We start from the raw sequence: 3,242 nt of genomic DNA on the forward strand, positions 1-3,242 counted from the left end.
AGACATAAAAGACCTGCCCCTTGCTCCTGCCTGTCTCTAGGCGTGGGAGCACTAGCTGATGAAGGCATTGGCATAGACAAACATCTCTAAAATTGAGGGCGGTTCCCTACATGGAACCTAGGTTGGCTAAATTCATGTTGCTCAGATCTATCCCTCTTGTTACCCCTCACTCTATCTCTCTTTCTAATATTATTCACCTCTATCTACTGGGCATACGTTATCAACCTAGCCAGATCTATATCCCTATGCAGCATCGCAGTCCTACACTCCTTCAGTACCAGTCCAAAAACACCAATCATGAACTTGCTCATACTAGCTTGGGTGTCAGAAATCAAATCAGGAGCATACTTGGCCAACTGGTTGAACTTCAAGAAGTACTCGTTAACAGTCATGAAGCCCTTTCTCAAGTTCATAAAATCCTCAATCTTTTCCTCCCTCATCTCAAGTGGAAATAACTTGTCAAATAATGCATCTTGGAATACCTGCCAAGTCATAGGAGTAGCATTATCACCTCTACCGTTTCTCCATGATACAACCCAGTCATAAGTAATGTCTTTCAATCTGTAGGATAACAACTTAACACTTTCTCCCTCAGAAACATGCATCACTTGTGTGATCTTTCTTACCTCTTCAAGGTACAACTATGGGTCCTCATCTTCCTTAGACCCATAAAACTTTGGCTGATTCATCCGCATAAAATAATAAATCCTAGCCGTAGCTACATCACCTCCCTACTGATTAGCAACTATAGCCTAGTTATTGGCCAAAACATTGGTGGTGTCTGCTTGGGCTGATGCCTGAAAAGCCACCTAAAACTGAGCATGAGACACCATCTCATTCAAAGGATCAACAGGTGGGGGTTGTTCATCATTGTTCCTATGGACATTTACTTTTTGGAGAGGAATTTTATAAAATAGAAAAGAATGAATTATTAGATGAGAGGGACAACTATACACATGATTGAATTTGAAAGAAGAAACAACTTTTTCCTAAAGCGTATTGGAGCCTCTTGCTTATGGATATGGCATGCTACACATCGATAATCAAGACTTTACTTAACGCAGCTAGTCAGACTCCCTAGGACTCCTTAAAACCTTAGGCTCTGATACCAAGTTTGTAACGACCCGAAATTGCCTCTTGAGATATAACTAATGCTTAAGGCTACAAGTAGCCCCAAGCTAACCCTTTGAGCCTGTTTCTACTAATAATACTCATTTCAAGATGAAATAATTTAAACACTAGCATAGTCTTATCATATGAAGGGAAATACGAAGAAAATACTTGGTCCAAATAACCACAATACAGGAATTCTCAACACAATCACAATTTGATAACTAGTTTGACAAAGCCTCTACTAATCCATGAACTAGAGAGTCACTGGGATAGGTCCCCAACTGACTCGAAACAAACTAAAAGTAATAACATAGTCTCTTAAATGCTAAAATATCTGAAGATAGGTCCTCGAACCATGAGGACTCACCACCATAGGAATATAGATAGTGGTACTCGGAAGTCAATGACGAGGCTGGGATTGAGCACCTGAACCAACATTATAAGACAAAATAGCACATAGATGTATATGTGGATAAGCACTTGGGAATATACTGAGTATGTGGGGGTGCATGCATTTATATAAAACAACATGAATACTCTTTAATCAAATCATGAATGCAATAAGTAATGACTCACATGGCTTTACTAAGTTTAAAAATGTAAAGCTCATGAATCATGTAGAATGGATCACATAACACAAATCTCATAAGCCATCATAGTTTAACTTTGAAATCAGTAATTGTCTCTTATTATGATTACCCATAGGCTAAAGGAAACTTTAAAAAATACTTTTAACTCATTCATATGCCTCAAGGAGAGTAAAACTTCTTTAATGCTCAAGAACTCATAACTCTTTTGAACTCAAGTACCTGAAATTCAGAATCATATAACTTTGAAACATACTTGAAGGCATTTTATTCACATTAAGAAAATATCTCATTTCAAACTTTAGGGAAATCATTCTATCTCAATTGAAAGGTACTCTAGTTTAGGGAAATAACTTATCTCATAGCTTTAGAGAAAATACTTATATCAAGGGAAAATACTTTAGTCTTAGGGAGCAAATCTGCAACTTTACTATTAGGAAAATAACTTGTATCAAGGAAGGTTCTCTTAATCAACATAAACCATGCGAGCTACATGGAGTCCAATGTTTTGTCCTCCTAAGGAAGAGACCCCACGTTGGGGAGGAGTACCATACTTTTGCCAAGGAGTATAACCTCAATTCAGTGATCACTTACCTTGGCCTCGGGCCCAGCATCTTGGCCTTAGGCCCAAAATCTCAAACCTACAGTAGCACATAGTTTTGGGGTAAGAAACCGAAGTAACTTACCCAACTCGGTGCTAAATACTACTCCCTTTATTTTATCTCTCTCATCTTATGGAAATCCACTTTAAAATTATCTCATGGTTCATCAAGAACCTTATAATAAAATCTGTAATCTCATGTAGTGAAGTGTATTTCAAAACTCCATGACCATTAGGTCAAAACATTTCTCAATAATCTCAGAATACTTCAAATCATAGGTGGTTATAGCATAAGAGTTCATAAAATTAGAAATCTCAAGTAGGGATTAATAACCCATAATTCAATCTCAAGTTAAAACTCATCAAAAGCATTATAGATAGCATATAGATTCATAACTCATGTAGAAATCTGGAAATTTCATAAATTTGTCTCAAAATCTCAACATACTCATATACTTCAATATCTCAAACATTTCAACTATTAATTTCTCAAGGATTAAAATCATGGGGTATAGACCCAGCTGTAATTTCTCAAGAAAACATGTGAAAATCATGCCATTAGACTCTCAATTCATAGGAAACATCAAAATGTTGCAATCAATAATAATGGGTGAAAAACCCTAATTCAAATACATGTAAAATCTCATAGATTGTAGAAAATCATAGTTTAAATAAGCCTTTGGGCACATAGATGAAAGGATTACACTTGCTCAACACTCCACATACCTTCGATTATGAAATTGGATGAACGAACTTGCTCTAAAATGTTCTTCTTACTCTTGCAAGAGGGTTCTTGAAACCTTTGAAATTGGGGAACTCAAATCTCAACTCAATTTGTAGAATCCATGGTGAGTTCTTGGATTTCTTGCACAAGGATTTTAAATTTTCTATTGAGGGAGAAACCTTAGCCTTTGGATGATTTGGGAGATAATGAGGCTATC

This window comes from Capsicum annuum, chromosome 11 (assembly GCF_002878395.1).
Source record: "Capsicum annuum cultivar UCD-10X-F1 chromosome 11, UCD10Xv1.1, whole genome shotgun sequence".
Classification (NCBI taxonomy): domain Eukaryota; kingdom Viridiplantae; phylum Streptophyta; class Magnoliopsida; order Solanales; family Solanaceae; genus Capsicum; species Capsicum annuum.